The 27,402-nt window shown below is 39.1% G+C and overlaps 1 protein-coding gene across 11 annotated transcripts in view; it reads right to left on the bottom strand.

Annotated features, from left to right (window-relative positions):
* Nucleotides 1–416: 416 nt before the first annotated feature.
* LOC148036128 (FAD/NAD(P)-binding oxidoreductase) overlaps nucleotides 417–27,402 on the bottom strand; it is a 67,815-nt gene continuing 40,829 nt past the window's right edge. For 2 of the 11 annotated variants that reach the window (XR_015690907.1, XR_015690908.1), the window contains exons 6-9: nucleotides 16,698–16,775; nucleotides 16,362–16,474; nucleotides 1,523–1,695; nucleotides 417–957 (exon numbers count right to left, since the gene is read on the bottom strand). The gene's annotated coding sequence lies outside the window, so the exon portion shown is untranslated. The remainder of the gene's footprint in view (nucleotides 958–1,522; nucleotides 1,696–16,361; nucleotides 16,475–16,697; nucleotides 16,776–27,402) is intronic. The other 9 variants (XR_015690910.1, XR_015690912.1, XR_015690911.1 and 6 more) reach the window with 9 other exon arrangements.

The raw sequence follows: 27,402 nt of genomic DNA on the forward strand, positions 1-27,402 counted from the left end.
GATGTTGAAGACCACATTTTCACCAGCACAAGATGAGACATCAGAGAGTAATGGCAAAGCAATATGTTTGCTTTGAAAAAAAATGCTACATCAGTTAGAATTGTTAGAGCTGCTAATCCATGAGAATGAAATATATCCCACTTGCTTCCTCAGTCATAATATTGTAATCAGTCACTGTTAAGGAGAGACTCCAAGAGGAGAAAATGTTAATCAAGCTATACTGATCTGACCTGAAAGTTCTGGCTGTTGATTGAAAACAAACCAAATAGCCAAAACAGAACTGGAAAATGTAGCCCAAACATCGGGCTCCACGATTTTTCTGCAAGCTCATGTTCAAAGCACGATGGCAACTACTGAGTTCATTCTCTACTCACTGGCAAGTACTTGCCTGCATCGGTTAGTCAAGGATCTTTCCGTGAGATTTAAGATTCAATTTATCCAGCATTACATCACAAGCAATACAAGCATACAACATGGAGTGATTCCAGAGGAATAACAATCTAAATCAACTACATAATCTACATGTGTCAGACTAATGTGCCACATGCTCTGTCCAACAAAGCCCAGAACATGGGACCCTTCTCGAGTCTTCCATTACTCCATGGCAAAATGATTGAATGAAACAAAAATATGTTCAAACTTGAATGGGCCAAATAAAACAAAATTTTTTAAAACTTAATTTGAATCTAAAATCGTCAATAGACTTCAAGAACCTCTGAAAGCAGCACATAAGCCATCGCATATAATGCATCTTCAATTCTTGTCAACTTGGCATGCATAGTCCATGTTGCACTGGCTTCATGCCAACTAATTGAGAATTCTTTTAGATTTCTGCTTGCTGTTGAAATCTGCACCTAGACAAACATAAGCTCCAACCCAAATGAATCAAGAATTTGTGCTGCTCTTTCTCCTTGGAATGCAACTTCGGACATGAAGGATTGAAGACTGTATGACATCCTGAAAGAAAAAACAAGTGTCTCATCACAATGAATTAGAAAGAACAGAGGTCTTTCAATCACATTCTACATGCAAAATCTGAGAACAACCCTTTATTGAATAGAGCTGTTCAAACTAAGATGCAACCTTAATAAAGAAATCCAACCGAAAAGTTGAAATTAAACTGATGTTAAATCTAATGTGCAAGGTAGACATGTCCCCTCTCCGCACAAAGAGAAGGTGATAAGGTTCAAGCCTGTGTGACTTTGTGGTCTCATATCAGACCTTTTTTCACACATCTTAGATATGTGGTGGATGAGACAAGAAGACAAATAAGAACCTTCCACAGGTTCCTAATCATAACCATCTCACTGAAATAATAGACTGAGGTAGCCTAAAGTCCAAACAAAATTCAATCACAATAAAAAGACATAAAGAATCAACTGGGATATCTGAGCTGAACAGGACATGAAGAATTGAATCTCAAAAATGTGGCATGAAGATGACAAAAACTTAATTGAACAATCGTACAGACTTGAATTATAAGCTAGTATGGAATTGAATTGTTTAAACATGAAACACCTACCTCCTCCTCCACTAGATCTGTTTTTCTGAAGGAAGGGGCAAAAAACAGCATGTACCTGCACAGAAGGCAGCGCGAACACTAAGATAGGCAGACATCCTCTTCACATTTCTCACTAGTTTACGAACAATGGCACAACAGCATCTGACCATCTAGACTCTGCTCAAATGGTGAACCTGGAAAGCAAAAACATTTATGACGAGTAAAAATGCCTCACAGAACAGGCAGATCCCTGTCAAATTAACAGCCTTTGTGACAATAAATGTGCAATTCACAGCACACTCTGCTGACATAGGCCAATGATCAATATGATAACTGGTCACTTGATAGTGGAATATCTTGTTGCATGCCAAATATATCACTGAATGCAGATGCTGGGGATGATTACAATGTCACTGAACAACTCAACAATGCAAGCCTAATTGCTAGTCTCTATAGTTAACTTAAGAGTCGGAAAGTCTTTGAAATCGAACATTAATATGATTGCATTATGGTCATTCAGATATGTAATTCAGATATTTAGTCCTCACTGCATAAATTGTGATACTTTGAGCCGCCTTCAGTTGTCCATTGTGCTTCTGTATAAGCCCAAGGTTTCTCTTAGCTCAACGTGGAGGATCAATGTGGGACTGGTTGGGTGGGTGCTTCAACTGTCCTACGCAGATTATCCTGACCTTTTTCATTGGGCACCCCCTCTCATAGACCTCATGTAGATAGCTATAGAGTCCTTGGACCCTATAGCACTCTCAAATCATTCTCTAACATGCATTGGTGAACTTTTGGGACCCTTACTTTAGGAAGTACTAGGGTTATCGGGAGGGAATGATTTGTGCTTCAACTCGTTACTAGCAAATGAGCTACGAGAGAATAGGGTCAAACACAAAACACAAGAGCTTAGAGAACAAATGATGCTGTAAATCAATGCAGCACAGTCGTAAGCTCAAGGAGCAAAAGGCTGTCCCAACCGCTATTGTCTTTCGGAGTGGGCTGAGGGATGCCTTGGAGAGTCATCTTTTGAATGGATCCTGAATGCAGCAAACAACCATCTCTTGATATAAAAGATGAGGGATGATGCGCCAAGGATAAGGGTGTGCAGTACGGCTGCAACAGCAGTTCTTCAAGGACAGGAGCTTGAATGCTCCTTGAGCTACAAGAGAAAAGGCTCGAGAGCAAAACACAAGAGCTTAGAGAACAAATGATGCTGTGAATCAATGCAGCACAGTCGTAAGCTCAAGGAGCAGAAGGCTGCCCCAACCGCTATTGTCTTTGGGAGTGGGCTGAGGGATGCCTGGGAGATTCATCTTTTGAATGGATCTTGAATGCAGCAAACCACCACCTCTTGATATAAAAGTTGAGGGATGATGCTCCGAGGATGACGGCGTGCAGTAAGGCTGCAACAGCAGTTCTTCAGGGACAAGAGCTTGAATGCAACACCTGCAGCAACTTACCACACATGTATCAATCACAAGAAGAAGTAGGGCTCTTAATTGCTGCGGCAAGGCAGTTGTAGGAGATGGTAGCTTGCTGGTGAAATACAGCCAAAAAGAGTGCTGCTGTCAGAAGGTGTGAATCAAGGGAAGCCAAGAGACAGTGCTGATAAATTTGCTATACACACAAAGAACCTAATAGGACAAGAATGTAATGAAGTTGCTGAAACCAGCCTTCGTCAAGGGAAATGGTGGTGATGACCAAGCCTCGAATTCTGAGCTCTCAACCATTTCATAGCTTACCTCAAAAGATCTCAACCAAATTCAGTCCTACGAGGGTGAACTTGAAGAACATCCGCTGTAAACCCTAATCTTACAAATGAAATTAGGATTTGATAGCCACGTTAGGAACTGAATAGAGAGGAAGCTGTAGAGAGAGGAAATTCAGAGATTTGTCACGAAAAATTGGTCAAATTGAGTTGTTCTCCCTATTTCCCATTCCCAAATGGATTCATCAACAGCAATAGGAGCACTAGAGGCTGTACTCTTGAGAAGAAACTGAAGCGAAAGCAAATATCCCAAGGTCAAGCATATGCACCTTCACCAAAATGGTCTCCCATGGCTGGAAAACAGCCCTAAAAGCAAGCAACAGCACTCCAACCCCTCCACCCAATAGCTCTTGATTCCCAAAACAACATCTCCATTCTCTCCTTCAGCCCCAATTCAGCCTTCCCAAACTTTGAATAGCAAGCCTTGCCAAGTGGCAGCCTTCCGTATCCATTTTCCAACGATTTTCAACCTTATTAAATTAATTTTCAAAATATCAATTTAATAATTAATTTGTGCCCAAAAATTCAATCAAACCAACCACCAATTAAATTGGCTAGGCCAATTTGTCACCCAAGCATACTTGAGCATTTATTAGACCCTAAACTAGCATTAGTTCTAGAACATCACCATTGACATGAATGGCTAATAAAGTGACCTAGACCAAAATCTATCGCCAAGTACCACCTAGTAAATATCAAGTACAACTTGTTACAACTTATGCCTTTGGCACCCATTGACTTGTAAGGGCACTTAGTCTATCGATGTGAAATAACTAGTACACAACCTTGCACATCACACGTATACTTCACATCTACATATTTGATTAATAGTTAATCAAATGCTAAGCAAAGCATCAAAATTTCACATCCCCATGACAAACCTCCTCCTTGAAATCTTTGCAATCACCCTCAATTACACTATATTGTACCAAAAGAAAGATATATTCCAATAGAAGTTCCATAAAGCATCATAACAAAAATAACAATGGCCACTGTTGCTTAACCATGCTACTGCCAAATACTTTCTGAAATTTTCAAGCTAGCATAATCAAAATATAAGTGAAACCAACCTTCCTTCAATGGATGACTGGTAAATCCCTGATTACAACTTGATTACAGCAGCAAACAATAAATACAAAACTGAAAACACAAATTTACCTACTGATCTTGGACAATGCACACCCGATTGGCCCCAAAATTAGCGCCCCTTTCGGTATTTCTTTAGCTTTATTGAAGAAGAAGTTGATTTACAATGGGATTCTCCCAATCCCCTTCACAATCCAAACTCCCCTTGCTATCCAAAGTGACCAGTGAGTCTTCAATCTGATTTGCCCCTTGATTAGGCACTTAATTGGCCTTCACTCACTTCCTAAACAATGGAAATGTCCCAAATTCAATGGATGGCTAGTCCTCCACCTAAATTTAGCTTTAGCCCTGAAAAATCCAAATCTTGGAGCTTCCAATTTCTAGCACGCTTCCTGAGACTACTGCTAGGGTTTACAATAGAGAAATTTGCAATTTCTCAACCTCCAAGGGTCCAAATGCTGAGATCTTCCCAACAAGGCTGTGAAATGGCTAGAATATGAGAGAGAAAGCTGTAGAGAGAAAATTCACAGTTTTGTCACGAAGAATGACTGAAAATCAATCAAATGTAGCTGCTGCCCTGCCACAACAACATTAAATGTTATCGCCTACAGTTGAGACATCCAAATCAATTGTCACCTTATACCTGGATGCAATCGTTCAGATGTGGAGGGTTTGAATCTACAATTGCCTCCTCAAAACTCACTCGTGGTTGGCTACAATGACTAAAAATAGACTAGCCATGGCTACTCATAGCTCTTCCAATTTGCTATAGCAAGAATGATCTCGTTTTTTCTCTTCTTCAGTCTTTTACCAACCTATATGTGCAAGTTTGCCAAGTCGCAACCTTCCCAAATGGTTTTTCCAACATTATCCATCATTAAATATTAATTTTTAGTCCTTAAATACTGAAAATTATTCTAATAATTATTGCGGTGGCTTGAAAAGTAATTTGATTGGCTAATAATTAAACTGGCTAGGCAACTTTCATTCTCGAGTGTCTGTATCATCTTTGCCCATTAGATTGGCGTTAGGCACCATTAAACGTCACATCTCTAATGTCATTAAGTGACACTTATGGCCAAATGAATAACCTAGACTAACAACTAGCATCAGATACCACCAAATACATGTGCAGCATAACTTATAGCAACTTTTACCTTTGGCATCCTGTGATTTCCTCGGATCTTGTGCTCGTAAATTTTACTCTAACGTCCTTACACCTCACGTGTGCAACATTTACTTAACCATATGATTAAAATTTAATCCACATGTTAAGTGAGGTTTCAAAAATACATGTCCTCATGACAATAAGACTCTTAAAGAATCCAAAACCACTACCAAAAGTCGTGGTTTCTAATATCACCACTGACATTAATGACCAATAACGTGATCTAGGCCAAAATCTATCACGAAGAACTAGCAAGTACCTGTCAAGTACAACTTCTTATAGCTTTTGTCTTTAGTACCCACTGAGTTCTTAGGGTCCTTAGCCCATTAACATGAAATAACTAATACACGACCTTGCACATCACATGTTTATTTTCACATTTGATCAATAGCTAATTAAATACTAAGTAAAGCATCAAATTTTTATGTCCCTGTGATAAGCCTCCTCCTTGAAATCCTTGCAATCACCCTCAATTGCACTACATTCTACAAAAGAAAAGATAAACTACACTGAAACTTCTATAAGGCATCATAGTTAAAAAAAGATTGGTCATTGCTACTTAACTATGCTATTGTTAAACACTTCTTGAAATTTTTCGCCAACATAATTAATATATAAGACTCTAACAAAATCCAAAAGTATTACAAAAAATCCACGATAGGGTGCATTCATTACTAACGTATGTTAATTGTTCTAACGAAATAAGCATAGAAAACATGGCTAAACTATCAATGACATTCATAAAATACATTGTTGTCTATAAAATCAGCTTAATGCCACTGAAAACTAATGATGATCCGTTAAAACCAACAAATTGTAATGAATCTTTGATGATCATAAACAAATGAAAATATATATTTTCTAAGCCGCAGTGAAAACTATATTCATAAGCATATCAATTGTAGTAACTACTACACTGAATAGTGACCTTATGGCAAAAATACTGCCAGTATACAATATCTTGGATGCAAACTCTCGATATCTAAGGTCCACTATATAACTAAGATATCTATCACTAGAGGAGAGGTGCTACCTTCACCTTGCGCATCAAGCAAAACTCTAGACCCTTGCTTTGCTAAACCTAACTAAGCCCAATTCAAAGTGATCTCTAATTGAAAAGCATCAAGATAAACTGCAACAACTAAGATGGTTTGTCAAGCCATCCTCTTCCATCCATTTAGGATCCATTGGTGAACAATTCTAAATTCTTACCAAGTGTCTCCTAGAAACTACACCTCTAATCTTTCTCTCTTTATGTGCCAAAATATGTTCAATTACCAATATCTCATCCAACTCCTCAATCTCTAGCAAAATTTTTGCAAATACATCTACTAGTACATTACTATGAAAAAGCTTAAATAAGCTCACATGAAGCATATTATGTATTCGCTAGTGTGGAGGCAATTCCAGTCTATATGCAACATCTCTAATCTTCTATAACACGCATACTTGACATCAAGTACAATCTCTCTCTCTCTCTCTCTCTCTCTCTCTCTCTCTCTCTCTCTCTCTCTCTCTCTCTCTCTCTCTCTCTCTCTCTCTCATCTTTTTCAACCTTGCCTTTTTAAAACACAATGAGATATAATCATCCTCTGTGAACTACAAAGCACATTTGTAGCAATCAACTACCCTTTTTTGCTTTTCCTACTATCTCATCAATGTATAATTAACCTTTTCATATGTTGCATTCATGTTTTATATATAAGGATCAATCTAAAAGATCTTATCCTTCGTGTGCAAAATAGGAGATACTTTATTGCCACTCTACATAACTTCAAATGGAGTCTTACCAATGGAACTATGCACTATATTATTATACGCGAACTCTACCAAAGGCAAGTACTGCTTCCAATGTGTCTTATACTTGGATACATAACATCTCAAGAGATCTAGAACTTCATAATTTGCATTTTTGGACTAATTGTTTGTTTGCGGATGAAAAGACAAGAAAGTTTTCAATGTGATAGACATGTTTTTAAATAGTCCCTTCCAAAATAGATTGGTCATCCAAGCATCTCAATTACTAAATAAAAACATAGATTCATAAGATTGTGAATCTTGTGCATATTTTTAAGATATGGCCATGAACGTATTGCCTCATCCTTTGCAAGATCCATTTGTACACATCAGCCAACACGATATGGCTAAAAAGGTGAATTTTGTGCAAAAAGAACCCACTTTTCTCTGTTTCCTATACTCTACCTCGTTCTTTGGAAAGATAAGACAATCATGTTGTCAAAGAATATCACCACAAATGCTCTATGTGATCTAAAGATTTGATCCATCATCCCATTAAATATAAAAGGAGCTTTTGTAAGCCCATATGGCATGACAAGAAACTCAATACAATTCAAAAGACATCCTAAAAGTTATCTTAAGTACATTCTCTAACCTAATACAGATCAAAGGATATCCACTTTTTAAATCAATATAGTTGAATATAGCTGCCCCCTGCAATCTATCCAAAATGTAATCTATCCGTGGGATTGAAAACTAATCCCTTATCTTGATTTCATTCAAAGCACAATCATTAAGGTGCATATGCTATGAACCATTCTTTTTCTACATTAAAAGCATTGGGAAGCAAAAAAGGAGATGTGATGGGCTGAATCAACTTTTTTCTATCAGCTCACTAACTTGGCTCATTATCTCCTCCTATTAGGCTGCATTCACCTGTATGCAGGCTTATTTGAGGGCTACTACCAAGGATCAAATCTATACCATGGTTCTCCAAGTTTTCAAGTGATAGCTGCCCAAGAAGTAACTGAGAAAGCAATCAGCATATATTTTCAAAAATGTTATGCAATTGTTATCTAACTTACATGCATCCCCTTCACTTATAGTGTCATCTTTATCCTTAAAAAAGACCAAGTACACTGAAAGATGATTTTTCATTACTTTTGAAACAACAAAAGAAAGTACAAATAAAATTGATTCTCCTTTAAGCTTTACATCAAGAATATGAGTCTTGCCCCTGTGCTAAATGGTGATCACTTTGTCATGGGAGTCATTGACTACATGCACATGCACACAATGACACCCAAGCATACCAAGAAATATTGATCAAAACCCTCAAGTGGTGCAATGAAGAACTCTTTGCTATCCACATAGCTCTAAATGTGTAAAAGTAGCTTCCCAATGAGTAGTGTAACAAGATCTATATGGTCTTTGCACACAATTCCAATTCCTCCCATATATTCCATCTCATCTGCTTTCATGCCTAGACGGACTACCAAGTCAATGGAGATGCAATTGGCTCTTGCTCCATTGTCAAATAATTTCAACGCATTGCATGTTGGTCCCTAGTTTTCTTCCATGCTCTACAAAGCTCAATAGCATAATCATTGGGCTAATCACTAATTACGTCAAGCACAAATCCAACTAATGGTTTGGACCTCTTATCCTTTGGATCCTCTCTATTTTTGCTCCCTTTGAAATCTATTTGCATGTTTGTCCTTTTAGGCCTCGACAATTTGCCTTGGTGACTCTTCCCCATCACCCTGAAAGCCTTAAGACTTTCCATGCAGCAAAAGCATCACCAATAGAGTTGTGGCATGCTAGTCACATTGGTTTTTATGCAAAAATCCCAATTCTCTTTCAGCAGCCCATAATTATACTTTTTAATCTACTCAAAAAGAGTAACATCACGATAAGTAAGAAACAACAACATCTCCCAAAACTTCTTAATATATTGCCCTAAATTATTGGCACTTGCATTGCAATGCATCAAAATTATGCCATGTGATCATTACATCCACTTCATAATTACTCATCAAGTAGAAGCAAACATTTGCTTTAACTGAAACCATAATGACCATGCTTTTCCTTGCATCAGGATGATAGACCACCACTGCAATGTATTCCCTTTGAAAAAAGTGATTGCCTTCCAAAATTTTGAAGACTTTGGAAGTTTCCTCCTAAACAGGCAATGTCAAAATATTGAATGAGGGTCTACGCTTTTAGTCTATCTTGTACTCCACTAAAGACTTTAAATTTCACTTCTTTTCCATGTAATCCTTTGCTTCACCCAGCGGTACCAAATTGTCAAAGGCAAGTGGCTGCAAAAAGGGTGTGCTTGTTGTCCCAACATTTTGTCCAGCATTAAATGGCGCATTTACATAACCATCCATTGTCCCATGTGTCCCGAACATACCAAATTGCATAGATGCATTACCAAACATGGTATGTTGTGCTTCAAGCATCATGCCAACATTAATATACATGGGATTATGCATTTCACTTGCCATTTCTGAAAACATGTGGCCGTAGATTCCTTGCATTGGTGGCTATGTACTATGAGGATTCGGTCTATGCATTTCCTATGGCTGAAATATTTCCAGCCATTGATGAAAAAATCAAACCACAAGAGGTATCTTTGAAGGCCTACATTGGCATGAACACCTTGCTATCCATGCCCCATTGGACTAGCACTTCCAGATTGGATGCCACTGTAAACGCCCCGAACAACGTAGTATGCTTAACAATTATGATATTCGCTTGTTTTCGAGATTTAATATAAAAGAGAATGAACACTCAAAGCTGAAAATGAAAATTACTCAAAAAATTACAGCCATGAAAATGTAAAAGTAATGGAGACAAGATTAAGGGTTGAAGATGGGCAAACCCCCCCCCCCCCCCTCCCCGCCGGAAAGGAATGTATTTCTGCTCAACCCAAGTCCCTTAGGGAAGAGCTCAGTTACAATCAACCTGAGAATGAGCAGAAGTAATTCTCACTCTCACAAGATCATGCAAAGATGTACAAACACACATGCGTTATCTATTATGCAATGATAAGAACTGATTTCTTTACAGTATGAGAGAAGAAAGAGGGAAAATCAACCTTTCTCCATCGTTGATCAGTAGTACATGGATAGGGCTTGCTTCTTGTTGCTAACATAGAAGAAAGAGCTCGAGAAGGAGGTGCTGTGATGAATTTACAAGCTTGCTGTCTTGTAAAACAGCAGTGATAGAAGAGGGAATATGGAGAAATTTGATAATGGAGAAGTGGGGGATGATGATGGGGACGGATAGGGCCGGTTTCTAGCTATCTGTGGGTGTTGTACATGAGTTTACAGCAAAGAAAAATGATGCCGAATGAAGAAAAACGAGCTCTTATTTATAGGAGAGGGAAGAGCTAGTACAAAAGCGGAAAGTGTAGCATAAGACAAGTGTCCAGCCACATGTCATGAGATGTGACAAGTGGTGGGACACTTGGAAACTTGTGTGACAAGTGTCTTGACACTTGTCTCTTCTCTATGGCCTTGCTTTTTGGACTGAATACTGTCAAGAATAAAAACAACCAAATTTAGTAAGCACAGTCAGAGTACAAAATTTACTATTTTTAGAATGGCATCCCTATTTTTTAGGACTAGCATTTTAGGCTAATTCGAGGCTCCTAAAATTTAGGGTCCTCCTAAAATTTAGGGACTCTCCAATATGGATGTCATGTGAAAGCTTTTTCCGTGTACATCGCAAAAACGGTATCAGAATCTTCATGTGACTTTCCTATGCAAAGAAATGTGCATTTCAAGCTTTCAGCCCACACATGCACATTCTACAAGCATTTCATGATCATGCCAACTTGTTGATTGTAACTGTCTGTTGTGGCGGATCTAGCCCATACTTCAAGGCATCAATCCTTTCTGTGTGCGTGTCTTAGCCCTGATATGCGTGAGTTTTGGTCACAGGCGCCCAATCGGGCCATATAGGTGGAAGTGTGGCCTATCTTTTCTCTAACCCACCGCGTGGGTTCACCATAACCTGTGACCACTCATCAGTGGCCAGCTCCAATACACTTTTCTTGATATCTAATTAGTGCAAAGGAAACAAATTTAATAAATCATTATATAGACAAATTAATGAAAAAGGATATAAATTCTGTTTCTATAGAGTTGTGACAGATTGGCCTTACATTTGCGTTGATTGCTCCGTTGGAACCGACTATTTTTGTTATTAACAACATTGGGTGCATCATGAGACGGACTTGGCATTTCCTTCAATACATCTTGATGTTCCAAAGTTTTAGAGGATGACTTTCCTCTTTTTGCCCTTCCTATCCTTCTTTAATGAGCTCAATAACTAAGCAAATTCAGGGATTTTGCTAACTAAGCAAACATATCAATTGATGTCTTCAATCAGTCTTTGAATTTGTCACCATATTCTTCACTTTCTTGATGATCATCAGCATTAAGACACCTAAAAGGGCCCACATTTTGGTCAACACCCACATTTTCAGCTTGTTGCCCATGCTACGAGCCTTATCCAAGATCAGCCAATGCATTTCCCCCTTCATTTTTTGAATTTTCAAACTAAGAAGCATCATCACTACTCAATCCCTTCTCACTATATGAAGACATTTCTTGTGGTAATGCTCAACTATAACAATTTCAACACTGAAGCAATGGTTCTGACTTCCAATCAGGTGCCACGTATCCAACAATTCAAGGGAGTTGATGGTATCCCAACAATAAAACAGTGAAACCAACTTTCCTCAAGGGAAAGGATAGTAATGACCTCATTAGACCAGAATACAGCAAGTACTAAATTCACCTAAACTGAAATTAAAATGTTACCAAATAATTCTTAGACATTTGACACCCTATTGGTCCCAAAATTGTAACTTGATTAGACTAGTTACAGCAAGTACTAAATTCACCTAAACTGAAATTAAAATGTTACCAATTAATTTTTGGACATTGGACACCCTATTGGCCCCAAAATTGTCACACCTTATGGTGTTTATTTAGCTTATATTGCAATTTGTTGGTACACTCAGATTCCTTGAATCTTCTCCACTAATCAAAATGCTACTTCTTGCCATAAATGACCAACAAGCCTTCAATCTGATTTGCCAACAAGGGATTGGCCTTCAGCTTGCTCCTTGGATGATAAATTCAGCCCCAAATTCCATGTTGGCTGGCTGACCTCTTGGAGTTCCTTGAAATTCCAAATTTCAGCTGCTGAACTCTTAAGTCCTAGGCCCTAGATTTTGCGCACACTTCCCGAGGTGCTAGTCAAACCCTAATTTTTGCTGTAAAATTGGAGTTTACAGCAAAAATCCTTCAATTGCACCCTTCTAGGACTGAATTTGGTTGAGGTCTTTTAAGGCAAGCTATAAAATGGCTGTAAGGAAGCTGTAGAGAGAGAAAATTCAGAGACTATTGCAAGAAATTGGTTTGTTGTCCATATTTTCGAACCCCAAATGGATTCACAAACAACAATAGAAGCATCAGAGGCTGTAATCTTTAGGAGAAAGAGCATCAACAACAATCACCAGCTTCCCATGGTCAATAATATGCAATGGTCTTCACCAAAATGGACTCCAATGGCTAAGAAACAGCCCCAAAAGCGAGCAACAGCCTTGCAACACCTCTCCACACCAGCCCTTGATTCCAAAATTGAGATTTCCTTTTCTCTTTTGGCCTCAATTCGGCCTTTCCAAACTTTGAATAAGAGGCCAAGTGGCAACCTTTCTTATCCATTTTCTAGCAATTCTCAACCTTATTACATTAATTTTCAGAATATTAATTCTAAAAAGTATTTTAATAATTTATACCCAAAAGAATGATCAAACCAACCAACAATTAAATTGGCTAGGCCAATTTGTCACCCAAGCACATTTGAGCATTTATTAGCCCCTGAAATAGTATTAATTAATTAACAATGCCTAGTTCCTAATGTCCACTGACATTAAAGGCTAATTAAGTGATCTAGGCCAAAATTTGTCAACAAGTACAACCTAGCACCTCACAAGTACAACCTTTACTACCCACTTCTTAGGGTCCTTTGCCCGTCAATGTGAAATAAGTAACTTACACAACCTTGCACATTATATGTACACTTCACATTTGCACATTTAATTAGTAGCTAATCAAATACTAAGCAAAGCATCAAAACTTCACATCCCATTGACAACGAGGGAGAATGGACAAGGGAAATTGGACATATGTCAAGGCTCAAGAGTGTGTATACAATGGCACGAGCTATGGGCAACCAACAAAGTACAACAATCTCCCTCTCAATGGAAGCAATGTGGTGAGTATTATAATGACTCTGTAAGAAAGGCTGCCTATAAATAGGCAATAGAAATACACCAAAAATAGTAGGTTGGCCACAAAAGCAATCAGATGACATTAAATACGCATTACAGAAAACAAAAATGCACTTTGATAGTAAAGTTTGTCACCAAGGACATATAACTTGCTAAAACTCGCTCTCAAATCATGAGTGATCAATACAATAAAACATACAATGATTAATGACTCATCATAATACAATAACAATTAGATAGGACCACATATACCCAAGTAGAGGGTGATCAAGCCACCACCAAAGTTCCTTGGAAAAAATATTATGTCAATGTCAATCATACCCACCCTTGACCACAGAGAGTGGAAACAACTCAATCTTGATATTAATCACAAACAACTTCCAAAAATCATGCCATGACAAACGAATTCCTTGCCTTCAACCATACCGCCAAACTATCCCCTCATGTGAGAATAGACTAAGAGCAAGGGCCACTCTTTGTCAAACATGAGCAAACCAACTCCAAGATTTGAATCTATCAAACTTAGTTAACACTGTGGAAAGTCGCACTTGGGACCCACCATACATGTACATAGATGAGGTATGAATGCCTCACCACCGCCATCCTTTCATACTCCCTGTAGGCTCCATGGCACCCTAAGAGTCGTGAGGGATGACAATACCACTAGGGCTAGAAAGCTATCACAAGGACACGTATTTTTTATGCTTAGTTTTGATATGTAAAGTGAAAGTCAATAAACTGGCAGTACCAACCTAAGCAACCCAAGTTAATAGTGGGTGACATTTTGACAAAAATGTCAAATTATGCTCGATTGATAGTCATGGGTGCTTGGTGTCAATTTGGGTCCAGGCCATTAATTGGACCATTAAATACCCAGTGTAACTAGGCATTACTTAATTAATTAAGGCTAGTTCTAGGCCGCTTAATGTTTGAAACAATTTAAAGTTTCAAAGGATACAGCTAGCAGATTAAATGTGAATGGATATTGGCCAATTAACAAGTAAGGTCAAATGGATAATCAATTAATTTTCAATTTTTCAATTTTAAAAATTACTTTAATTAAAGCTGAACATCGTTTTTGAAAGATTGTCAATTGGCAAACTTGCCCATGCAAGCTGACAAAAAGTTGTTTGGGCTAGTTGAGTGTGGAGACAACCATTCAGAGGCTAAGGGAGGAAGGAGGAGCTCCCCGATTAGCTTTGAGAAAGAAGAGCATAGCTCACCAATTGCATTGATATATTGCCATCAAAGCGGCCATTCAAAAGACATTGTCTTCAATTGATTTCCTTTCTCATTCTTTAACATTCTCTTGCTAATTCTCAGTATATGCTAACCCTTGATGAAAGGTAGCAATAACTTTTGTTGCTAAAACCCTAATTTATAGTAACAATTAGGGTTTCTTAATACTAGTCCTAAGCCAATTAATGTTTGGAACAACTTAAAGCTTCAAAGGGGGTTAGCACATTAAATATGGATGGGCATCGGCCCATTAAAAAATAGGATGATATGAATAATCAATTGACTTTCAAAAATTTGATTTTGAGAGCTAGTTAATTAAAGCTAAAATAGTTTTTGAAAGGCTATTACTTGGCAAGCTTGCCCATGCAAGCTAAGAGAAAGCTATTTGGGCTGGTTGAGTGTGAAGGCAATCATTCAAAGGCTGAGGCAATAAGGAAGAGTTGTGAGATTAGCTTTGAGATAAGCAACAACTAACCGCGCAGCACAATAGAAATGGCCAAGCTTCCAAGAAAGCTATTTGGGTTGGTTGAGTATGGAGGCAATCATTCACAAGATGAGGAAGGAGTAGCTGCCAAATTAGCTCTAAGACACACAATAGCTGATTGCGTAGCAAAACAAAACACAGGCAACAAGTTTCATTTTCTGCCTCTATAAACAAGGTTGCATGCTGTCTGCAAACGGATCCATATAGTACAATCCGTCCAATCCGATTATACGTATATAATCCATCCAGTTTTCATCTCTTTTTTTTGAGTTGGTGTTTTTCTATTTTTAATGGGTCTTTAGCATTACCCTTTTCCTCTTTATCCTCACTAATCTCTATCTATACCTCATTTACCACCTCCTCTTCTTCTACCACTCACTTATAAGCTCCTCTACTCTTCTCTCTTGGATCTCCTCCATCCACTTCTCTCTTACCTCTACATCCTCTTCTTCCTCTTGTATAGCTCTATTTCTATTTCCTCTTCTTTCTCTTCCCCTACCTCGACCTATATCTCTATATTCTTTACTCTTATCACAATGCCTAAGCCCCTCCATGAAGCCTCCGTATTATACACATCTCACTTTGGGTCTTAGCCTTTTGTTTTTTTCTGTATCTACTACTTTTTGTACTTGCCACTTGGCACTTGTGACTTGCTATACCATAATCCACCATTGCAATTAGCTTTTTTTTTCCTGAATCCATCGTATATGTTTTTAATCTTACAAATAAAATTGAATATTGAAAATCATTTGTGACTAGAGTCTTAGATTTACATTTTGTCTCAACCTCTCATCAAATTTATGACACATTATTGGAATCTGAAGCAAAGACATTTGCGGTTTACAAATTATATTAGCATTGGAAGAATAATGCTTTGTGATACTCTATCTCATGGATAGCCACTCTCATGTTAAAGCAAGTAATATTTACTAGCCTAACCCTTAAATTTCTATGTATTTTTTAATGACCATACAAAATAATGGATTTTACCTGACACTTTTCTATGTACATTCAGTACCATACTAAGTCCATGGATTCAATGGATTTAACAGATCATACCTGACTACCTTATCCGTGAGAAGTGGCGATAGAAGAGGATAGCTCGCAAAATGCATTGGCAAGGTTTCTACCTCCCTTTATCAACACCATCAGAATTGCCATCAAAGCTATCACTGAAAAGATACACTCTTCAATTGATTTTCTCTCTAATTCTCTCTCTCTCCCTTCACAATTCTCAATATATTCCAACCCTTGGTGAAAGCAATAGTAATTTTGACGGTTGAAATCCTAATTTACAACAGTAATTAGGGTTTCTTAATGCTAATCATAGACCAATTAATATTTGGAACAACTTAAAGTTCCAAAGGGGTTAGCGCAATAAGTTTGGATGGGCACCAGTCAATTAATACAAGGTAGTCAAGTACAATCCATCCAGCTCGTGGATAAAAAAATGTCGAATAGAATCCGTTCGCGCTGTCATTAAAAAATATACAAAAGTTTAAGGGTTAGGCTAGTAAATATTAATTGTTTTAACATAAGAATAGCTATCCATGAGATAAGAGTATCACAAGGCATTATCCATCCAATACTAATACAGTTTACAAACCACAAATATCTTTGCATTAGTTTTCAATAATCAGTTATAAACATGATAAGACTCGAGAGTTTGAGACAAAATATAAAACCAAGACTCTAGTCATAAGTAATTTCCAAGATCCAATTTCATTTATAAGATTGAAAACATGTATAATAGATTAAAAAAAAGCTAGTTGCAATGATGAATCATGATTCATGGATCATGATATGGCAAATCACAAGTGTCAAGTGACAAGTACAAAAGCCATAGATACAAAAAGAAGCTGAAGGCGAAGGCTGAAGGTGAGATGTGTCTAATGTCAAGACTTCATGAAAAGACTTGGGCATTGTGATAGGAGGTAAAGAATAGTAAGATAAGGTAGCGGTAGGGGAAGGGGAAGGGAAAGAAGAGGAGGTAAAGGAAGGGAAAATAGAAACAAAGCTACACCTAGGGAATGAAACACAAGAGAAAGAGGAGGCTGTAAAGATAGAGAGAAGTGGATGGAGGAGATCTGAGACAAAAGAATAGATAAGCTTGTAAGAGAGAGATAGAAGAAGAGGTGGTGGTAAATGAGGCACAAGTAGAGATTAGTGACAATAAAGAAAAAAGTAGTAAAGACAAATTTCAGTTTTTTAAAAACACCAACTTAAAAAATAAAAGGACAGATCATACACGTCCGATCAAACTGGATGGATTGTACTATATGGATCTGTCCACAGACGCAATGTAAGTCTGAATTAATAGGCAAGTCAAATGGATAATTAATTAATTTTTAAAAAATAATTTTAAAAACTCGTTAATTAAAGCTGAAATGTGATTTTGAAAAGGTGTCACTTGGCAAACTTATCCATGCAAGCTAAGAGAAGGCTATTTGGATTGGCTAAGTGTAGAGGCAGCAATTCAAAGGCTAAGGAAGAAAGAAACAGCTGTCAAATTAGCTTTGAGACAAGTGATGGCTGATCGCACAGCATGACACGACAAGGGTAGCAAGTTTTCTTCTCCCCCTCTATGAGAAGTGGCAATGAAGAGAATGACTCGTCAATTGCATTGGTAGGGTTTCCCCCCCCCCCCCCCCCCTTTCAAAGCATCAACGCCATCTAAATTGCCATCAGAGCTACTGTTCAAAAGATACTCTCTTCAACTGATTTTCTCTCTCCTTCTCTTTCATTCCCTTTGCAATTCTCAATATATTCCAGCCCTTGATAAAAAGCTCTAATAATTTTTACTACTAAAACCCTAATTTAGGATAGCAATTAGGATTACTCAACTGCATCAAGATCCATGCCCAATAATTGAAGACCCTGTACTCAAAGTAGCAAGTGTGAATTGAGAATTTACAACTAATATAAGGGGTAAGCCCATTCCTATTTGTTTGGCTTGCATGCAAAGAGTCCAAGAATCGAATTGTGCCTACATCTGAAGATAGTTATTGGGGCTGATGGGGTGTTAGCTATCCAAGATTGGCCAGTAAAGAGCATATTTTTAGACTTGTGAATTTATTGTCTATTACAGTTCATGTTAGATCAAGCCATCCACCAACATTGTCATAGAAAAAGAATTTACAACTAATCCAAGGGGTGAGCCCATTCTCCATTTATTATGGCTTACATGCAAGTGTTTGAAGACCCAAGTGTGCTCGAATTGAAGCTCAATCAAGGAGCAAATTGCTTTAAAGGGGCATTGATCCTTTATAACCACCTTTGTAGATCATCCCATATCTCAATGTAGTTCAATCTTAAGCAATACAAGTTAAAGAAATATTGCAAGAGGCACCAATTTTGGAGTCAATTGGGTGCCAATTGTCCAAGATTATTATGATAAAGTTTGTATTTCAAATTTGTGAATTATTTGCTTGATGTAATTTTTGTTAAATCAAATTAATACCACCCTATCCAAGAAGGAACCTGGTTTCATGGTTCAAAGCTGTAGAGGTCAGTGTGGCCTTCGTCCATTAGCTAGAGTAAGAGCCTGAGTTGAAGGATGACGACTCATTGGAGGATTATTTATACTCCTCCTCCTCCTCTTGTGATGCCACTATTGCTTTCGGAGATGCCCCTTCTTACCACAATGGTAGCACTTGCTTTTCTCCTTCTTTTTCTTGTCACCCCTCTGTAAGCAACAAAAGTATCTATCTTGACACTAGACCGAGATAGTAACCTGCCATGTAAACGTAAAGCATCCTTATGCTCAAGCAACATCGACATCATGCGATCATACTTAACAAGTATCGCCATATCTAAGCTTGCAAGGCATTAGCCACACCATAAAATGTTGGAGATAGCTTGTAGAGAACAACCCCACATGATGAGCTTTGGAAAGGATGGACTATATGTTGCAAAGCTGATCTTGGATGTGTGTCACCTTGAGAAGAAATGATTGAATCGTATCGATCTCCTCAAACCAAATAGCCTCGAAGTAGTCATAAGGGGATCACAACTCACAAATGCAATGGATCCTTGTACATAAGCTAAAGCTTCCACCACACCTTTGGAGATGTTGTGCAAGAGGCAATTGCTGGAAGGACTTCCTTTGAGATGCAACAAAGAAGAGCAGAGTATGTTTTGGCATCTTGTTGTCCCAAGTAAAAAATTACTTCCTCATAGTTTTCTTCATCTAAATTATTTAGAATAGAAGAAGGCTTTCGAGGATGCAATGCCTATCATAAAACAATGTACCAAAGCGCTTTTGCACAAACCAAGCTTTCATAAAAACACTCTAGGTGAGAGGCATATTCCTTAAGCTTGTCATGAGTGTTGCATCATCAACAAGCCAGTTAAATCAAAGATGCAAAGAAGATAAAGTGAGGGGAATAAGAGAGAGAACCACTTCTGATGAATAGCCCAACACCAAGAGTTCAGCAATTCAACCAAAATAAATATAGTTTACATAGAAAGAGGAACATATGTGAAGAGAGTGTGGCGACAAAGGTAGGAGAGCCAACACATGTGCTCCTTCCTCTTAGTGTGTACAGAGCATGCTAAAAAATGCAAATAGGCTGAAAATGAATGCTAAAGATGGTGGAGCTTGCAACAAACAAAAGGAATCCACACTACAAACAACCAAATGTCAACAATACAGCAGAAAATGGTGGCTGATCAGCAAAAATACACATTGGAACATTGAAAACACAAGTAGCGCTCCAAAGACGCAGGTACAGCACTTTAGAAACAAGCAACCTTGATGCTGAAAACTGCCACCTAGCTGAGAAAATTGTCATCCATGCTTGCTTGAATCAAAAAAAAAAAAAAAAACACACACACACAAATTTGCAGCAGCCTGCACACAATCAGATGTGAAAACAATAGTCAAACACAACAACCAACACCAAAGCCAAGAGAACTGGGCTTTGATACCATGTTAGAAAGTGTAGAGCAACGAAAGCAAAGAGACTATGCTGATAGATCTGCTTGCTGTAAACACAAAGAACACAAAAGAACAGCAAGAACACGATGAACTCAAAAGAGAATGGACTCGGGAAATGGATTCCTTAGACCAAGGCTAAAGCGTGTGTATACTAGCACAGGCTGACAACAAACAAGAGAGTGCAGTAGTATTGTAATGACTATGGAGGAGAGACTTGCTATAAACAGACAATAGAAATACGCCAAAGATACCATGTAAGAGCAGTTGTTGACCAGCATTAATTACACCTGGCACAAAGGAAAATTGCACTCTAATGGTGAGCTCTTATCACCCAGAATATGTACTCTGATAAGAGCTGCAACATCAAATAATGAGTCATGACCAGCTGAAAATGTGTTGCCTAGCTAAAATCTGATGGCAATAGGTTGACTTAGCAAGTGATAACGTCATATTTGTTGATGAAGATGATGCAAGTGCAGCAACAAAGGTTCATGTTCAGTAGTAGCATCAAAGGGGATGGCAATCATGTGGTGAAGAGATGGCATTGTCAAATTGGAGTCAAACACAAGATGTTGAAGGCTTGGGGGAATAAGAATGTTAATACAATAACTCCCTTTAAAGAGCCTTTGTTTCTACCTTTCTTTTTTTGTTTGTTTGTTTGTTTTTTTCTTTTGGTGGGGGGATGTTGTTGTTGGGGGGGGGGGGGGGGGGGGGCGCCATAGATAAAACACAAAAGTACAAGTACAACTAAAATAAAACAAATCACAAAACACAAAACGCAAAAAGAGAGAGAAGTAGAATCTTATGTATGCATGTTGTGAATGAATGAGTAAAGTAGATGATACGGATGTGGATGGTCAAGGAGCAAAGATGCCCAACAAGGACTAACTCTCGCAAAGCAGGCTGAGGGAGAGTGGTCGAGAGTAACGTCCTCCGTATACAGATCCCGAGTGTAGCAATACCACCAAATCCAAGGTAGATGCAGTAGCAGCTAAGGACCAATCAGTAAAGAGAATGACCAAAAAGCTAATGATGACTATGGGGAGTCTAACAATGATCAGCTGAAGTAGTAAATGCAGATCAGGGAATGCTGTGATCAACAGATGGAGCAGATCCTAGCCAAAACTCACAAGCTGAGATGGTCGAAGAGGATCTGCAGCAGGTCCCCAGCAAAGCTGCGGTGAACACCCAACTACTGATCAGTCAAGATGGTTGGAAAACCTCCAAATAGGCAACAGAAGCAGTCGATGTTGGGCTGGCAGAAAAAACGCAGTAGATGGAGCCACATGGGATGTCATCAGCTGATGGAGGGCCACAGACAGGTGGCAGCCTCTGGAGCAAGTGGTGATGGCTAGCAGCAAGGCAGCACCTCTGGATGGTGTAGATGACGGTAGAACAATGATCGCAGCACTTGCGGACTGACACGCATAAATAGGGGTAAATGGGGATTAAGAGTAGTGTGCACACTAAGTCTCTTTTATAGAGCATGCTGGAACCAGACGAATGCCTACAGCATTGTCAAAAATGGCTGACATGCCCTTTTGGGGCTCTTTTAACGAGCAAAAAAATGCCAACAATAATCTTAATTAAGAAGGCACATTTTGACTGCTCATCAAGGCCCAAAACACATGTAGCACATGCAAAATAGTGACTGCAGAAGTTGGCATAGCTGCATGTAACAATACAGAAACATGTGAGCTTGCATGTACTCAACAAGCAGCCTAGATCTTTGCCATGATGGCCATCAAGCAAAAGGCCGTCGATAAGAGGACCACAATTAGCAGACTCTGTTTAGGATCAACAGGTTGGCTGGGATTGTATAGTCACTGGACACACCAAGGGCTCAGGGCAGGCACGAGAAAACTGGCTTGCCCATGAGCACCAAAGAGGTGTTGCTGCAAGCTCGAGAGCCCTCTGCAAACATGAATACTATGGTCAACAACCGCATTATGGACAAGTTGGGACAGCAAGCTCATCCAAATACAATATTTGGAACGTACTATCAGAAGCCAAGATTGTGTCACAAAGACAACTAAGACTTTTGATACAATGTTAGAATAACAGAGATTAAAATGCATGAACATGATTATCACCAGGCACACATCATTTGAAGAGAAACATTGGAATGGGGAAAATAATCCAACTAACAATTATGAATGAGGTACGTCTGCCACATACCTGCAGCCATACAGTAAGGTGACATGCACAGCATGGTCTGGGCATATCCTATCCTGAAGTGTGCACTGACAATCATATGGTGGCATACAAGCACTGTGCACTACAAGAGCAAGAGGTAGGTAAAAGCATTTTTCAAAACAATTCTTGGAGAATGGCAGGGAGCCCTGATTAGAATAGAAACTCTGCAAAGTTTGGTGGGCAAAGGCTGAGTACCATGGATAAAATTTGAGTACAATGCAAGAGAAGAGATTGAATTGCAAGAGGAGATAATGTTTAACTCTTGCAAGCAATATGTTCCATTCATCCAAAGTGCTCTTTCAATAGAGCTCTGCAGACTGCATAATATATAAGATTTAGATGTTTCATTCTTCTCCCAATATCCTCTCCTCACATCAAACAGATAATAGCTACTCAAACATTGCAGGTACAAATAGGCTAGTTCCTAAACATGTGAGTAAGTATTTCTAACTCTTTGAAACTGGCCTTTTGCTGCTGTTGCTGATGTTGGCATGAGGATCTCTTGCTGCCATTGCTCCAGATTTTCAAGATGGTAGTAACTGAACATGTGAGCTGCATCGTCGCTTTTGTATTGGGTAAAAAGAGCTGATATGTGAACACATGATGTGCTTCATGTTTTCCATCTTCAGTGACTTTGGAAGGATAAAATAGCTGCTGTGTGTAGTTCTCAGACCAAATGCAGTACTCGTGTATCATTTGCACTGATTATCTAATATAAGAAATAGAGAACTTTGAAATGATGGGGTAGAGAGAGTTTTAGTATGGCAGCTGTCATGAGGACATTTTTTGAAACCTCCCTTAACATGTGGATTAATTATTAATCACATGGTTAAGTAAATGTTGCACATGTGGGGTGTAACTAGGGTTAGAGTAAAATTTACGAGAATGGAACCCGAGGAAATCACGGGATGTCAAAGGCAAAAGTGCTATAAGTTATGCCGCTCAGGTATTTGTTGGTATTCGATGCCAGTTGTTGGCCTAGGTCATTCATTTATCCATAAGTGTCACTTGGTGACACTAGAGATGTGGCGTTTAATGGTACCTAACACCAATCTAATGGTACCTAACTCCAGAATGGAAGTTGCCTGGCCAATTGAATTATTAGCCAATCAAATTACTTTTCAGGGCACCGAAATAATTATTAGAATAATTTTCAATATTTAAAGACTAAAAATTAATATTTAATTATGGATAATGTTGGAAAAACCATTTGGGAAGGCTGCCGCTTGTCAAAAATGCCCATGCAAGACTGAACATCTTTAGCGGCTGGAGAGAGGCATTTTTAGTGTTTTCAGTCTACAAGAGAGGGGAAGGAGATGCTGCTGGTCTGATTTGCAGCCATTGGAGAACCTTTTGAGGTAGCTAGGGACAAGAGAAAACCAATCAACAGCAAGTGACAACATCTACAAGCTGTTGAGACAAGGTAGCAACAGTAAATGACTGATTTTCTTCAATTCTTTGCATCTACAAGTTGTTAAGACAGTACAACAGCAATAAATGACAGATTTTCTTTAGTTCCTCGTGAAGAAAGTCTGAATTTTCTCTCTCCTCAACATTCTCTCTCATCTCCCAACCTTTCTATAGCCTTACTCCGAAGATTACAGCATTGAAATCGCCAGAGACTGAGAAATTTCAGATTTCTCTATTGTAAACCCTAATATACAACAAAAATTAAGGTTTAGCAGCAACCTCGAGAAACGTGCCAAAAATTGGAAGCTCCAAGACTTGGATTCAATAGAGTTGAAGCTGTTTTTAGACTATTCAAGTGGTGGGACCAACAAATAATTGAATTTGGGGCATTTTTCCATCTCCATCAAAGCGGATGAAGGCCAATTGATTGCCCGAATCAAGGGGCAAGTTAGATTAAAGACTTGCTAGTCATTTTGAATAGCAATGAGGGTTGGAATACCGAAAGGGATTGGGAAAATCCCATTGTACATCAACTTGTTCTTCAATTAAGTTAAATAAATACCGAAAGGGGCATCAGTTTTGGGGCCAACAGGGTGTCCAATGTCCAAGATTATATGGTAAAGTGTGCATTTCAATTTTGTGAATTTGTTAATTGATGTAAATAGTGCAGGTTATTTACCACCCTATCCGAGGAGGAAGGCTGGTTTCAACAGCCTAGCACAACAAGCATAACAGTAGCCAGCTCCAGGTGTTTGGGATTGAAGTAGAACAGTGGAGTTGAAAATAATGGGAAAGGCTACCTTTTACACGACTAGTCTGCCTGTAAACTGTACCAACTACTTGGCCGAAACCTAGACCAACTCGGCTGTCTTGGGCTTTCTTACTTGCCAAGGGTGCATGGCAGATGACATGGCATTGGCCACATCAATGATGGATAATATGACACTAGTGGTCAGCCTAGCTTGGGTACAATGGTGGGTACAATCCTCATATGGCTTGTGGTTGACTCTAGGTTTGGAGCAAACAATTGGTATGGCACTAGCGGCCAGCCGAGCTTGGGTGCCATGGAAGATACAATCCTCATACAGCTTGTGGTTAACTCTAGGTTACAAGTTCAACGAGAGTCTGTTCATTGTTTTTCTTTAATGGAGAAAACAATTGAAATAGTTGTTTCTAAGCAAACTAATTTGGTCTGCAAGCAGCACTTGCATTCCATGACTTTGGAGAAATTGCTTAAAACTGTCCACATGTACTGTAAGCAGCACTTCCTTTCAACAGTTTTGGAAATCGGTTAAACTTCTCCGGATGTACTGCAAGCAGCACTTCATCTCAACAGCTTTGGAAACTTTTCCACATGTACATTCCTTCAAACATAAAACTTTGGTGTTCAGTTCTCAAACAGCAAAGACTTAAAGATTGAACTCATTTTCTTAAGAGCCTATCAAAGGGGTGTGAGAATGTGCAAACAAACAAAAAGTGTCAAAAGAAAAAGCATAATGTTGACACAAAGAGATAAACACAACAACTCAAAATGAACAGACAATGGGATCCATGATGGGAGACATGAGATGTACAATACAATACCACCAAGGTATGAGCAGAATGACCAGCAATGCCTCTAGTCTCCCTCTCTCCAACGATGTGTGATGATGCCATGATACAACCAAGAGTGAAGAGGAAAGAGATGTATTAATAGGCCACAAAAGAGACCCAAGACAACAGCTCTGACCCATATGAGCCACATAACCACCCACACAAGCACCCAAATAAAGGCCTGAAAAAAGTGTCTAAAACCCATGAAATGTACAAAGCTAACATCTTCTCTCAAATCATGAGTAAGAAGTACAATAAAATATACAATGATAGTAGCCATGCAAGCCCCTAGGAACCCCAATCATGTCCCATACTATAGCAAAAGGTTTGCCAAAAACCTATAAGATCAAAACAATATCAAAATAACAGTTAGATAAAACCATGGATACCCAAGTTGTGGGGAAACAAGCCACTACTAAGGTGCCTCAAAAAGACATTGATTCAACGTTAATGTCGATCATACTCTAGCCCTAACCACAAAAAGTAAAAATAGAAGAATCTTGGTGCCTGTCACGAATGGCTCTACAAAAACCGTGCCATGACTATAGATTCCCTACCTTCAGCCATCCCCTTGAAGTAAGAACAAACTGGGAGCATCCCAGTGTTGTTGGGCCATGCCAATGGATCCCTGTAATATTTCCACTCAAAATATTAAATCGAACTTAAAACCCCGTGCAATAAGGCACCCCAAAGTGATCTCCCACATCGTAAAATGTTGGCAATTAAACGCCTACCCCGCACGCGCAATAATAATCCCCATCCGCGTTGTGCAAATAAGGCCAAGGTTAAAACCCGGAAGGCCGCACAAGAACACCCCTTACGGAAAAGTAAATGGATAAATGATTAAAGTAGTGCAAATTTTTTTATTAATTACCCCCTCCCCTTAGCTGATGCATGGCAGGGGAGAGGGAGTAGAGCTAAGTGGAGAGAGGGAGGAGTATGGTGTGGGGATGCATGAGGGAGGCAAGGCATGAAAGCCCTCCACGTGTGTGGATCACCCCCCCCCCTTACACACTATAAAACCTCCCCCCTGGAGCTTGGGGGGAGGCACGAGGAGAGAGAAGGAAGGACTGCTGCTGCTGACGTGCCGTGCCGCCGCTGCTCGTCGCCATTCCGCCACGCAATCCACCTGCAGCTACGTTGCTGCCGCCCACTCCATCGCTGCCATCATCATCCCCATCTCTTTCGTCGTCGTCCTCTCCTCCAATCATTACCCCCCCCCTCCACGTAATCCTGTTCAGAAGCAGAACCTTCTTGGAAGCTTCTTTAGAAGCCTCTAACAAGTCATAAGCCTTGTACACGCGTGCTTCCCCGGGATTTAAAATCCAAGCCTCCAAGGCCCCTGATCCTGCGCAAGAGAGAAAGATCGCGGACTGTGAGTCTTCAGGATGCGCGAGTAACCCAAGGGAAGCTGTTGCAACAAAAAAATACGCTGCATAAATGGCCTCAAAACAAAAGATGCAAGGCGCACGCGCGGAAGTCTCCAACCCAAGTCTACGCGTGCATATTCCTACGAGTTCTCAAGCCTAGGTTCCTAAAAGAATGATCCGCATTAAAGCAATGCATTGGACACGTTAAATTTTCATGGGAAGAATGCATTTACGCATGTTTCAAATTCACGTAGTCTAGTTAAAATACATTTGGGAAATTATCTCGTTGAACGATTTACAAGGGTTAGTGCATGTCATGCAATTGGGTTGCTTGCATTTCCAAGTTGAAATTCATAAGTGCATATTGCTTAGGTTTAAATGATGAAATTGTTTAAACGCATCTTTGATTGACCGCGGAAAAGAAAAGCGCATAAGGCATTTAGATAATTTTCTACTTGTAGATTCGAATGACATAATCGTTGTCGATGTTGTCCAAGCAGTTGCATTGCATGGAAATGAAACCATGGACTTGCATGTTGCATGCGAAGATGCTTGTCCCTTGCAGTTCGAGTGTGGACACATGCTTCAAAAA

The sequence above is a fragment of the Lygodium microphyllum genome, chromosome 5, assembly GCF_053477565.2.
Source record: "Lygodium microphyllum isolate KBCC chromosome 5, Lygodium_microphyllum_v1.1.10, whole genome shotgun sequence".
In the NCBI taxonomy this organism is placed as follows: Eukaryota; Viridiplantae; Streptophyta; class Polypodiopsida; order Schizaeales; family Lygodiaceae; genus Lygodium; species Lygodium microphyllum.